We start from the raw sequence: 14,616 nt of genomic DNA on the forward strand, positions 1-14,616 counted from the left end.
GGCATCAAAGAGTTTACAGGAACTGGAGAATTTTAGTACAATTTGGTAAGCACAGCACAAAAGGAAGGTACGTCTCAAATTATACATCTAAGCACTGTGCCAAAAGGCCAATAATCAAATGGAAAGGTGTTTAACTTCATTTACAATCTTACAAACACAAATTAAAATTATAATATTAGTTCACACTGACCAGATGGCCAAAACCAAAAAGGCAGACAATGCCAAGTGTAACAGAATGTGAAATAGATGAAATTTTTATGTACGGCTGGAGTAAGTGTAAATTGATATGACCACTTTGGAAAACTATGTAGCAATATTTACTAAAACTAAATGTGCACATACCTAATAATATAGCTATGTAATTCTTAGTAATATACCCAACAGAAATGCATACACATACATATTAAAAGGCATGTATAAGAATGTTCTTATCATTCTTGTAATACTCCAGTACTGGAAATTACACAAATCTCAGTAGAATGGGTAAATTAATTGAAGTATATTTATACTTTGGACACTAAATGGTAAAACACTACTATAGGCAGCAGTATGGATGAATTGCATAATCATGTTTGAACAAAAGAAGCCAAATGCAAAAGAATACATACTGTATGATCCTATTCCTATAAAGCTCAAAAACAGTCAAAACTAATAACCTATGGTGTCAGAAGTCAGGATAGTATCTACCCTTGGCAGTGGTTTTCAGCAGTAACGAAAAAAGCACAAGGGGGATTTGGGGGAGTATATATGATGTTCTGTTTCTTGATATTGGTGCTGGTTAAACTGGATTTTTGAGTTTTGGAAAATCCATTGAGATTATACAAACGTATATTATTTCCATCATTATTTTTAAATTTTCTTCCATGGCACTAATATGTTGCAATATGCCTTTTAACCTGATTTTTTCAAAAGTCCTATGTTTTATCCTGAAGCAAAAACACATATCAAAGACAGAAGTTAAATTTTCTGAGCCTTGACCTGTACGACAAGATTATAATATCTACCTTCACAAAGAAGGTGTGAGAACTACATTGGAAAACTTCCACTGCAACAATTTACTGGCACAATAAATGCCTGCAGTGAGTGAGTGAGTGAGCCTCAGCAATGCTATTACTTTAATGTATTCCACAGTATAGAAAACAATGTAGCAGTCTCTAATAAAACTGGACTTTTACATATTCTGTAACACAGCAATGTCAATCTAGCTGCAGAACGCAGAGTGTTTAAAGAGGCTTTATATCATCCCCTGATAACTTCCCATATTTCAATTTATATTGCCTTGATGCACCTTTCATAACCCCTCTACTCATCCCAAAATCACCCTATGTGTTTCTGCACCTGGTGTTGACCCAGATTGTTCTATTTGCTTGGAATTCCCATCTCATCAACCTGTCCAGAGCACTCCTGGGCCCACGGATGCCACATGCAACCTCCTCAAAGTTTTCTCTCTCTTTTTAACTCTCACACTTTGTCCATCTCTTGATTGATAATAATGGCATCACCATCATAATCAATTGCCATTGTTCATCAACAATGCATCAAGCTCTGGGATCAATGCTTTGCATATATTAATTTATAATCCAATTTATCCCTGAAATAATACTGATACATTGTTGAATGTAAATAAATAAATTATGAAGCAAATTAACAAGAACCAAGGACACTGGGCACAATTATCCCATTTTTTAAAATGAGGAAACAAGAGGCTCCATCTGACTAAGTAATACATCTGTCTTACACAACTGGGAAGTAGAGGGCCTGAGATTCAGAAACAGGGCTGGTGGACTACAGTCCTAAACGTTCCATCCCAAACTACCTCAGCTTCTCATTGACTAAGGAAATGATGGCCTTGCAGCATGGTAGGTCCAGACATAAGGCTGTCTCTTGCTGTAAACAACTGTGATTTGTCCATTTACAATCAAAGGAACTGAGTCAGAAATCTATTTCAGTGCCTAGGCCATTGCATCATATTTTATGCTATCGAAGAATCATAAAATTGCAGTCATACATAGGCGGAGGTCATCTGTAACTGCCAAAGAATCCACCGATATTATCTCATCTGATCTAAGAGGACACAGAATATTCTCAATTTGAAGATGTGTTAACTGGGGCCTGAGAGGCTAAACAGTGGTGGAACCTGGGCTTAGAACCATCAATCTTAATAACTTTATGCCAGGCCCTTTCCACCATAAACCTACCTCCTTAAAGATTCGGATGTTAGGGAGTCTTAGTAGGGATCCCTGCTGATTCCATAACAAAGAGCTAATTAGGTTACACTTTCCTTTTAAACTGTCAAAATTTTTAGATTTATTTTTGTTCCTGCTGTTATGGATGCAGACTTCTACTCATCCTTCAAAACCTAATTCAAATATCTCTTTCCCTCAGAAGTCTTCCCTGATCTTATACTTCCTTATTTCATTCAACGAACTGTCCCTGAATGCTACTGTGTAGGCGTCACTGGCCCAGGTACAAAGGATTCCACGGTGAATCAAAAGACATACGCCCTGTCCTTCCAGTGGTTATGCTGTTAAGGTGGGACTCTGGTGCGTTGCTCACAAGTGCAATTTCCAACTGTCGTAAATGCTATGAATGAAAAGCACACGGAGCTTTAAAACAGGGAGCATCAGGGCTAGTCTTGGAGGTCAGGGAAGACGTCCTCAGGCAAAGTTCATTAACCTGGTACCATCTGTACCTTCTGTGTTTTCACTCTCTTCACTGCACAGTAATTCATCTTCTATCTGTTTCCACTACAGTCTATGAGTAACACAAGGACAGGACTATGCCTTATTCATGCCTTGGTTTCATGTCCTAGAAAACTTGGGTGGCCTCTTTATAGGTAGTCAATAGATCTCTCCTGAATTGACTTGTACTGTCATCACCATTATTCCTGCTCTCCTTGTGGATGCCACCGTTATTCGAGAAAAACGTAGCAAGCATCTGAGTGAGCACAAGCCCTGTATGATGAACTGTGTATTAACTGCACCTTTTTGGCAGCTAAAGGAAGAAAACAGCAATTCGTTGATGACAAAAAAAAAGAGAAAACTCACCAACTCCAGGTACTTTTCTGAAATGTCCATTTGCTTTCAGCTCCTCCTCTCTAGTTCCTTTCTAGAACTTGCATCAGGGCAGCTTTCTGTTGATGACTGTTGGCAAACCCCATATCATGATTGTGGTTTTTTGCAGAAAGCCTGGTAAAAACCCCGCTTACAAGGAGGACAGCAGACACAGAGGTGGCATCCAGCCCAGAGAGGAGATGAAAGAAGCTGTCTTGACATGAGACAAAATCTGCTCTGAAGTACTTTAAATATTAGAGCTGGATTTTTTTTAAACATCTGAAAGGCCCCTTTCAGAAATCCTCCCCAACCACCATAAAGGACAAAGGCACTGACTGAGACCTGGGAAGATAAAGTTCCAGGACATGAGCAAGCAAAGGGCAAAAGCGTGTCTTAGGCCCCAGCTTTGTGGGTTTTATATGCAAGAGTCCTCCCACTGTGCCCAGTTATTTTAATTTTTTCCCTTGTACTTTGTGACTTACTTCTGTGCATTTTGTTTTAGATTGTGGTAAAAAAAACACTTAACGTGAGATCTATCATCTTAACAAATTTTTAAGTGCACAACACAGTATTATGAACTACAGCAGATCTCTGGAACTTATTGATGGAGTATAATTGAAGCGTCATACCCATTGCACCCAAAGTATGAAATTCCAGCTAAGGGAGCACTTTCTAGAGAGGAAAGTTTACAGAGATGGCAAATTCAGTGCACATTTTCACTACCGCATTTCACCCCTTCAATATCTTCGCAGCCCACCTTGCCCGCCCCATGCACCTTACTCGGCTCCTGTGGTCTCCAATTCCATCTGTACTGATATCACTACTTACTGATCACCTATGAGCCACACACACTCAGACACTCGACATACACCACTTCTCATGCTCGGATGAACACCGCAAAGACACCTGTATGTGTCTTGGATATCCACCGACACATAACAAAATAACCCTGGAACTCACTGACTTAAAGCAACAACAGTTTTCTTGGCTCCCAATTCTGTGGATCAGAAATTTAATCAGATCTCAGCTGTATGACCCCACAGTCAGCCTGGGCGTTCTCAGCTGTGGCTGGAATGTGCAAAATAGAGCCTGGCCCCTCTGTCCGGCGGGGCAGTCAGAGTTCAAGTTGGTGCTGGTCTCCAAGAGGAAACATTCTGGAAGGGGAGGGTGGAAGCCGCAGATCTCTTAAGACCCAGGCTTGGAAGATAAAGGGCAGCACTTCAGCCGCACCCTATTTGTCAAGCCAGGTGGGAGGACTGGCCCAGATATAAAGCGAGGAGAAAGAGGTTCTGCCTCTCCATGGCGGAGGGCTGAGGTCACCTTGCAAAGGGTTACAGGCATCTTTGGAAATAAAATCTACCAGAGTATAATGTTTATGGCCATGTTCTTTGGAGTCAGACATTTCAGCTCTGCCATCAGCTGTGTGTCCCTGAACACATTATTTCACCTCTCCTAGCCTCAGGTTCCTCACCTCTAAAATGGGGATGATAGCAGCTGTCTCACAAGATTTCCTAAGGGAGTAGATAAAATAATATATAAAATGAGCTTAACACTATGCCCCACACAGAGCAAGGCTCTATAAACAGTTACTAACATTAAAGGAAGCATATAATGTATTATCCAAAAAAATAAAATAAAAAAAGGGACTTCCCTGGCAGTCCAGTGGTTAAGACTCTGAGCTTCCACTGCAGGGGGCACGGGTTTGATCCCTGGTTGGAGAACTAAGGTCCCACATACAATGCAGCGCGGCCAAAAAAAATAATTAAAAAAAAAGAATAATAATAAATAATTTATTATCCGGTTCAGGATACTTTTGAGAGTGAAAGGGGGAGGGGGCTGCTTTATGTAGTCACATGGAGACAACCAGTATCCACGAGGATATATATTCACCTCCAGCTATTATTATCATTCACCTTTGAAAAAGGGGGAAGTCAAACTCAAACTGAAACTCAAAGGGATTGATAAGCTTGCCCAAATTCATCCGCTCATTTGCACACTCCTTCACACACTCATGGAACTCCTCTAGTGTGCCAGGCATTGAACAAGAGAACCCTGTCACAACAGAACTTTATCTTCTAGTGACTGAGAGACTGAATTACCAAACAAGTAAATAATTGGTTTCCAGTAATATGGCATTTGAGGAAATGAGTCAGGGTAAAGAAAGAGAAAATGCATTCATGGGCATGGCTTCACCTGAAAGAAACAGATAATCCTGATTCAATGGCTTAAACCAGTGTTGGCCCACGGGCCTGTCCTGGTATCTGTTTTTGTAAAAGAGTTTTATTGAAGCACAGCCATACCCATTTGTTTACATATTCTTACGGCTGCTTTCATGCTGCAACTGCAGTATGGAATATTTGTAACAGGTCACAGGCCTACAAATCATAAAAGATTTCCTACATCTGGCTTAAACAATACAGACACGGAACAAATGTATTTACACCCCCCAAACCCCCGCCCAAACACACACACCATAACTTAAGATTCAGAGAAGGATAACGTCATGCCCCGGGCCCCTGCTGTCGTGAGGTTCTCAGGCTCCTCCCATCTTTTCATTCTGTGGCTTTCAGGTTACAGTTTTATCCAAGCCTGGAGCCCCTTAGGTTTGCAAGGTAGCTGCAGTTATTCCACATATTGACACAACATCTGAAGGAGGAGAGACGGCTCCTAAGACTGCCTCTCTTGGGAAGGAAAAACCAATCCTTCCCAGAGGTCTCCACGATTCCCCACACCTTGCTATCTAGGACTGAGTCACATGTCCTTCCCTGAACCGGCCACTGGGGAGGGAAGGGGACTAACAAAATGGACTAACGCCAAGCAGGAGCATCTCTGGCTCTGGCGATAGGATTCTTCTCTCCTAAATCATGTTTCGGAGAGGTACACACCTAAAAGAACTGGGGGCAACAGAGGAGAGAATTAGACACCAGCAGCATCTGATATGAAGAGCAATTGTCTTGGGCAAAAGGGTCAAAAGCTCCTTTAGAAAGAGTGTTCAGAGAAGGATTCATAGGACATGACATCTGAACACAGACGTGAATGATAAAAAAGGAACAGATCTTAAAAAGATTATGTGAAAGAGCTTTTCAGGTACAGGGAATTGCTGGTAAGGAGCGGGGCTGGTATTCAAAGCCCCTCGCTCTGGATCCAAAGCCTGTGTGGTCCCCACCACTCCAAGCTGCCTGCTGAAACTGCCCCTGTTCTTCAGCAACTGTCTCTCATATCACGGGCTTCCCTGAAGTCTTTGGTCACATCCTCTAGACCAGATGTGCTCCCTGACTCATTCAACCCGTATTGCCCAACCATTCTTGGAACTTTTCTCATTCTCCTTGGTATACAGGTAGGTGTAGATTAGCTTTGCCTTCTCTTCTCCTATTAGGATGTAAAGTCCTTACGGTAACCATATCTGATTCAGACCCATAGCTACCATGATAATATCTATAAGAGCACGAGCACAGAGTACAGTCTTGATGAACGCACACTGAATTACACACGGCGGTAGAGATCTGTGCTGTTTATTTGAGTTGTCTGCTTCACCTCGTTGGGGGTGAAGGAGCCCCACAAGACCTTGATTTTCTTGCAACACGGAAGGAAAGGCAAAGGAATGGAATCCATTCAAGCATCAGTTCGTGGAAGACTTTTATGGGGAAAATACAAAATCAGACCAGTGAGGCAGGAGGCAGGAGAGCAGTGAGCTGTATCTAGACAGCGAAGGGTGGACGACACACGTGGAGGGCCTTGAAAAGCACAATAAAATTAGGTCTGATTTTTCCGGCAAGACAAAGCCACTGAAGAGCAAACAAAATTGACTGATTACCTATTGTGTTTCAGGAACAGTGTAAGCTATTTTATACACATTTCATCCTCATCAAAGAGACTGTTAAATGGCTGAGGGCTGCATGGTGAGAAAATGACAAAACGCCCAAGTCTATGAGCTTTCTTCTCGGCCACACGGTTGACCGATGCTTTAAGAATTCACTTCAGTAAGAGGAGAGAGAATAGGTTTGCTGAAGAGGGGGAGATATAAATAGTCGGGGTACCTGTTAGGAGCTGTTGCAATAATCCACAACAGAGAAGACGAAGCCTGGCTTTGGGCACTGTTAACAGAAATCAGTCATACTTGGAAACTCAGTGGGTGAAGAGAAGGGAACAGCAAAACACAACACAAATGCACCCACCTTGGGGAGGTGGGCTATGAGGAAACAGCAATCTTTCCTGCTCGTGTCCCAGTGACTAAGTCAAAGCATCAGCAAAATTGCCCTTGGGATTCTTTGCTCTAACTCTGGGTCCGCGTTCTAAGCTTAGACAAGCTTTAGTCACAAGGACGAAATATTATTAGTTTAGCTGTTTTTTAGCTCCAGCTTTTCTCTATGAATCATGTGTGCATGAATCATAATTGCCACTCTTCATATTTTAGAAGCAAATGTATAATTTTTCTTACCCAAGGAAAAAAATCAGTTGCTGCCTAAATATCAATCTAATGCTGTTTCTGCAGCCCTTGGATTTTTTTTTAATTCTGACCCTTCATTTTCTTTGGAAGGGAGGACAATCAGGAAAGTGAAAAAAAAAAAAAAAAGAAAAAAGTGACATATATTGAGTATCTGCCCTGTCCATGATTCTGCTCTAGGCTTTCCAAAGTCAAGGTAGATGTAACTGTTTCCATTTTGTGGGTGAAGAACCTAGAGTTTATAAAGCAATGTATTGGCCCAGCACCACACACCTAGTAAGAAGCAGAAGAGTGGGATCCAATCACAGGAGGTAGACACCAAATCCCACACTTGGATGCTCCTGCCCACCTCACCTGGTCATCGCATCAGAAAAGGTGTCAGTGTGACTCCATGATATGGTTTCTTTGGAAAATGACATTCAACGCTCCCCCCAATATGGCTATGACATTTCTTGTCTACTGTCATCTTAGGACACTGCCTTAGCAGTTGCGAAGCTAATCATCTCTGAACCTGTGAACTGTAGGTGAATTGGAGATACCAACCAAGCCTGGTTCTCAGAGTTAATGTGAAATATGCATGGCTATTAAGTGCAGGTGAGGCCACTATTGCGTTATTACCAAGCAGGGGATGCAGTCAGACTGGAAACCTCTCAGCTCCAGGATAGGCCCTGAGCAGCCCCATCACCTCCCACTGATCACAGCGGCTCCTCCAAGTACGGTCCCCGCTCTCCCTCCGGGTGCGGTCCCTGCTCTCCCTCCAGGCTCCAGGCTCGGCATCCCACTGACGCCTCCTCACCACACGGGAAGCTCAGGGTGTCATCTTCATTTCACAGGTGTGCTGCTTTACAGCAGTATGACTACTTATTCAAATACAGCTATGCTAGTATTAAATTACTTGCTAAAATGCACGAATAACATTATTATAGTAAATATTAATTAGCTAATGGAATAACAGTATCTATAACTAGCTTAGGCATAAGAGTTCTGAAAGCTTTTGTGTATTTTCAATGACATCATCTCACCCCGTCTCAATTTGCTCTGAGAATTAGGTCCACGACAAACGTTTCTAAATAAATCCACGCACGTGAATCAAAACGCATATTCAAAGGTCACAAACTGCCCTCTACTTCTCGAAATGATTTTTCTAAACCACAGTTTTAGTCATGCGGCCCCTTTGTTTAAAAACTGTAGGGGAGACTTCATATCTGATTCCTTCGTGGAATTGAAGTAAGCTACCCCAGTGTCTAGCTGAAGGCTGGGGTCTGGATTCAGCAGATATTGAGAAACTACCTTGTCAGCACTGCCGTGTTGACCAGGGCTGTTTCAGCTTTCTAACACCTGCAACTCCTGACCTTCGGACTACACCGTATGTGACGATCTGCACACCCTAATGTACCGGGAGGGCTGGTGTACCCCACTTTGTAATAACAGTGTCATTAAAGAGGCGGGGCTGGTCTCCCTCCCCCTTGCAATCTGATACACAGGGAGCATTTGATCTAATGTTTATCTTAAACGTGACAATTGGGCATCGGAGAGGGCAATCACGGAACACAGCCATGTCCTTGGTGATAAAATGATGGGAGAACCTATATTCACAAGAAGAGTTCACTGGGCATAACACAGTAGGACCCATGTATCTGACTTGATGAAAAGACCACACTTAGATGGGCATTTCTTCCATCTCTCTGCAAAACGCTCCTGCACTGATTTTTATGTTACGTATGTTGTTACTGTGATGGCAATGCAATGTGGAGAAGTGTCTTCCTCTACAGAAATATTTGTCGAAAGGTATTTATCTGAGTTGGACATCAGGGGTCAAAGTACCCGCTGGTTTTGCCAGTGACCACCATGTCCTGAGTGCAGCTTTCTTCGAAATGCACATGGCCGTCTGGCCTGTGTGCCCATCACATCAAGCAGCTTTTCGTGAAATCAAAGACTGAGGTACAGGGGGTTAATCTTGGTCTCATAAACAATTCTATGAACACAACGGAGGTTGAAAGAGCAAAGGAGCATCCCTGGGCTTACCTCTGGGCAAGGTTGTCTGTAACATGAACATGTCAGGCTAGTATGGGCATGATGGAAAGGGCGCTCTTGTATTTTGCTGGTATGAGCAGGTTGGAAAGTCACAATGGTCTCCAAATGCAAACTTGGTAACCATGTGTCCACCTTGAACAGAAAGTACTTACATAGTATGTCCACACAGGTGGGCATATTGGATTCAGACTGATTTGGCCATCAGACCTGATTAGAATGTGACTTTTTAAATTTAATTTTTATTTTACATTGGAGTATAGTTGATTTACAACGATGCGTTAGTTTCAGGTGTACAACAAAGTGATTCAGTTATACATATACATATATCTATTCTTTTTCAGATTCTCTTCCTATATAGGTTATTGCAGACTATCTGAATAGAGTTCCCTGTGCTATATAGTAGGTCCTTGTCGATTATCTATAGAATGTGACTTTTTAAAACAGTGTGAGAATGGTAGGAACCTGTCTTGGCATTAAACAAGCTGGTGACATTATTTAAGGGCTATGCAACCCTGGGAAAATCTTTAACCTTTCTAAGTCTTAGTCTCCTGTTCTATAAAATGAAGATAAGACCCTACTTCATATAGTTGGTGAGAATAACATTTAGTAATGTGTTTCCTAAAGTGTCTGCCCATATGCTCAAGAGCATGGATACCTCCTTCCCTTTGCCTCTGGGACCGCTGAGTACTGAAGATGAACCTTGGCAAATGGGACGGCACATAAGGCAGAATAAGGTCCAATTGCCTTAGCTTGTTTTGCAAGCAAGTTCCAACTTCTACCAACAGCCTCTCATCTCCTTTAACTCCCAACGCTGAACTACCATTCCAAGTCAGCAGGTCTGTAATGAGCTGCTATTTCTGATGAGAATGCGTTATATTCCTCAGGAGTTTAGGAATACGGGGGAAAGTAACAGCATTTGGCAATGATACTGGCAGAGAAAAAGAGTCTAGGCATAAGAATCAGACAAACTTGAGCTAAAAATCCCAGCTTTGCTACTTTCTAGCTGGAGGACCCAGGGCAAGTTGCTTAAGTGCTCTGAGCCCAGTTTCCCAGACTGTAAAGTGAAGCTAAGCCCCACCTTCCAGCAGCCTAAAGTGAAGAAAGACCTACTTCCAGAGGCATTGGGAGGAAAACAACGCAATCCTGTCAACCACAGGCCAGGCCTAACGCCTGGCTGATTACAGGCTTCCGATCAATGGTAGCACAGATGTTCTTACACGAACACCAGTATGCCCGAATCACGGATATTATCATTATTATTCTGAAAAGCAGTGGAATTTGGCACTGTGGTCAGCGTGCTCGTGCTGAATTCACCCATCCTCAGAACATCATGGTTTGACTAGTTCAAGAACTTACTTGTGCCTCAACTCACTCACCTGTAAAAAAAACACTCCAAAGTACGAAAACAGTCACCTTCTTTGTCTGGGGAATCTGCTCATTTTAATTAACCTAAAAAGGTATCTAGCAATTTGTGTTTGTAAAGCACTTTGACATCCTGAGAGTAAGGGGCAATTCAAATGCAAAGTTTTATTACAACATCTTTTATGATTACTACTCAGGGGACTCTGAAGTAAGGAGTTCCTACAATTACACACCTCTCATCAAGGGGAAGGCACTGGTATCATCTAGCTGAGGGCCAGGGTCCTGTGGACTTCCTGAGATTTCAGGGAACTCTGCTTCCTTAGCAAAAATGTGGAGTACAGTTGGAAAATATAATGGTAAAAAGATAGTAAAAGAAAGGATCATTTGAGTGATTTCAAATACCAGCTAAATTCTGATTCCGCCTGAATCTACAAATCAAGTTCAAATTGCACTGCTATTATTGCATTTGTTTCCTTTTTATGTATGTGGCTTTAGCATGAGAGGAAGGCACCACTCTTATAAAAGACGATAGTATTTTTGGTCCAAGGGACTAGAGGACAGAATTCAGGGCAATTTCAACCTCTGTAAAGTGAGGCAGAAACCTAGAAATGAAAGAAGCAGAGAAAAGAGCGACACATTCTGTGTATACATTCTGTCCTCATCTCTGGCTCCCCCCAAAACCATGCATGTGTGGGGCAGACTCCAAGCAACTGCACTAAGGTTAAAATAACTGAACTGAGATTTGAGCTGCTGCCCAAAAGCCAGAGGTTGCCATTTGAGTTCAACCAAGCTAATTTCCCACTAAACAAACAAACCCACATATACAACAAACACATCAACAAGAACATTAACAAAAACACTCACTGGAAGAATATTGCAGTCCCTAGTGTCTCCACAGCCCAATGTTCACAATATCCAAGATAGAGTCCAAAATTGTTCAACATGAGAAGAAATACAAAAACGTGACCCATTCTTAAAAGATAATCAATGGAGACTGACCTCAAGATGATCCAGATGTTAGAATTAGCAGATATTAACTATGCTCAATGAAACGGAAAATATGCTAAGAATCAATGAAAATTCGCTATAAAACTTGCGTATCCCTTAGACTTCAAATGAAAAAAAAAAAATAAGCAAAGACTCCTATAAGGTTGGAAAGTTTTTAATCTCACAAAGCTATTAGTTTTAGGAAAGTTTATATTTGGGAGGAACAAAGTATTTGAAAAGACCAGCTACAGGAGCCTAGGAACTTAGTACAATCATTCATTCATTCATTCATTATTCATAATATTAGTAAACACATACTAGTTTCCAGGCATAGTTCTAGAACTGACCTAAACAAGTTACCAGCTTTCTTAGACTCGATGTTAAATATTCACCATAGATTATCATCGCTTTGTGTGAGACAATTAGTTTACATTGTATAACTGACCATTGAAACTATTGCATCTGGGTCTTTTTTCTTTTTTTTTTTTGCCACGCCGTGTGGCTGGCAGTATCTCAGTTCCCTGACCAGGGACTGAACCCAGGCCGTGGCAGTGAAAGCCTGGAATCCTAACCACTAGGTTACCAGGGAACTCCTGCATCTGGGTCTTTTTAAACCTTATTTCATGCATCATATCCTCATAGTCTCCCCCAAAGTTCTCATTTATTGATCTAGGTATCAAGAAGTTGCCTCTACCTGTACTGCGTGTGTGTGTGTGGTGGGGGGTGGAGAGGGAGAATAATGTAATTTTGAATCCCGATTAAGAGGTATGAAGGCAAAAAAAAAAAAAAAAAAAAAGAGGTATGAAGGCAATAAATAAAATAGTAGAAAGTGTGCCAAGGGTAAAGAGTGGGTGAATTGTTTGTTTCCTTCTATGAGTCTATGATATGGGATTTACATCTTACCTTGGGCAATTAGGAATCCTGAAAGACACTGAAATAGCATCAGCTGTCCTAAATGATGGCCCATCCTCACCTCATACCTACTCTATATGGAGTTGTGGCTCATAATATGCATTGAGATTTTGGTTTCAAATCTTGGCCCCACTCCCCAGGAAAAGGCCAGCCCTCTGAGCATGGAGGTCTGAGCTTCATTCCCTTGGGCGTATGCCTAGCCTGACAGGCAAGCAGTAGCCCCAAGCAAATACAGGTCCTGCGGCTTGATGAAACGTAGCAATGACTCAAACCAAGCTTCCTGGGGGCTGCATTTTACTCATTAGCATCTTATGTCTTTTAATGGGATCATCTTCTTCCCCTATATTTGCTACGGAGACTTTGTGGGTGGGTGGGAGAGGTCACTGTGCAAACAGGTTAACAGTGACAGATGTGACTTCCGTTTGATAATTGGTACCTGAGAAAACAAGTGGGCCATCACATGAGCTTACCTCAGGCCATCTCTCACCAGGCCATTAGCCTTTAGAAAACACAGATCTCAATTAACTTTCACGGAAATTAGATTATTTCCTGCCCATTTGAAGGTCTTCATTTATCCATGGTGAGCTTTAGCAGGCAAATGTTCCAGTGCTTGTATCCATGGAAATCTTTGTTGAGGGCCGACGCAAAGATGGTATTCATCCAGATTACAACGTACCGTTACACGAATGATCAATCATCATCCCATAATGGCCCTGTGTGATCTGTATAAGGGAAATCTACAGCATACAGAACAATAAAAGAAGTTTGAGGGTTAAGTAACTATGGTGCCATCAAGGGTGAACCAAGGCCTGCCTGATCCCAAGCTCATTCCACTACTCTGTCACCTCAGTACACCAGTCTCACATTCAATCCTAAAGGAAATGTTTCACACAAACCCACAAAACACTAGAGGAGGACTTAATCTTGGGAGAAGGAGCATTTTGGGGCTTCCCTTTGATGGGAGGTCATCAAGAGATCCTCCAGATTCTGTGGATAGAGTGCTGCATAGTAACCAAAAAGGAGGTGACTTGTCTTAGTTCAAGCTCTCTATGTGCCAGGGACTCCCCTAGATGCTTCACCGCTGCTCGCTAATTTAATCCTAACTCCTTTCCAGGTATGCATTATTGTGCTCTACCTACACCGCCTCCCAAGGAATGGCATGGGCCACAAAGCATACCAATCATAGGGAAGGCAGGACAACTCCTGAAACTATGTGTGTACTTATTATGTGCTATGTGCCAGACATTTTTCTATGATCTGTGGAAATATAATGATGATCATGAACTTGCTCCTGACTTCAAGGAGCTTAGAGTCTAGTGGGGTAGGAAGAGGGTGATAGGCTCTACTCAAGTCAAATAAAAGAACTGATAGTTGTTAAAAAGTTCACTATGTGCTAAGCATCGTGGTAGGAAATTAATGATGTAATAGCATCAATTTATCTAACGACTCTATGAGGTTGGCTGTGGAGTTCACTTTTCAGATACAGCAGTTGAGATTCAAAGAAGTTAAGTCACTTGGATAAATTCACCTAAGATTTAGGTGTCAGACCTTCAGTTTAACTTTCAGACTCTCAAGCCCTAAAGTCTATGCCTAAAATTGAATGATAATAAAGTAAGTGCAATAGAAATACCAATAGCTTTCTGATGAAACACACACACACACACACACACACACACACACACACACGTTGACTTGGAAACTAAAAATGAGATAGTAAAGGGCTTCAGAGAGGAGGTGACAATTGTAAGAAGCCTGATGTATAAGGACATTATGCATAGATGTGCAAGGGTTAGAAACATCATCACAGGTAGCGGTGAGAACATG

Source organism: Eschrichtius robustus, chromosome 17, assembly GCF_028021215.1.
Source record: "Eschrichtius robustus isolate mEscRob2 chromosome 17, mEscRob2.pri, whole genome shotgun sequence".
In the NCBI taxonomy this organism is placed as follows: Eukaryota; Metazoa; Chordata; class Mammalia; order Artiodactyla; family Eschrichtiidae; genus Eschrichtius; species Eschrichtius robustus.